This window comes from Protomyctophum parallelum, assembly GCF_964188405.1.
Source record: "Protomyctophum parallelum genome assembly, chromosome: 9".
Taxonomy (NCBI): domain Eukaryota; kingdom Metazoa; phylum Chordata; class Actinopteri; order Myctophiformes; family Myctophidae; genus Protomyctophum; species Protomyctophum parallelum.
In genome coordinates, this window is record NC_139706.1 from 32028590 (window position 1) to 32029017 (window position 428).

Here is a 428-nt window from a genome sequence, read left to right on the forward strand (position 1 = left end):
CAATTACAAAGGGTTTTGTCTAACCTCACGTCACCAGGCTTTCTACCTCGGAGGAAAAGGTTTTGTCAAGTATATAATTAAGCCACACCCACTTAGTTTCAGGATACAGGAGCTTTCCTCTGGAGTTGTGGGTATGGGCTGAACGGTAGACAAACATACCCCACCTCCTTGTCTGGTAGCACACAGAGTCAGATAGTCAGTTATTCAGATTTCAGACAGACAGACATGACACAAAGCTACACAACAGCTCTTCCAACTAACACTCATACAGATGCACACGATCACACTTGAGAGAGCCCTGCCTGCAGACAGTACTGTACAGCCACATTCTGCTACTGTTATCTACCGGGAGCTGCCAAGAGAGATAGAGAGGAGATAAGAGAAGAGAAGTGAAGAGAGTGTGAATTTAAATGTCAAGCCTGTTGGAC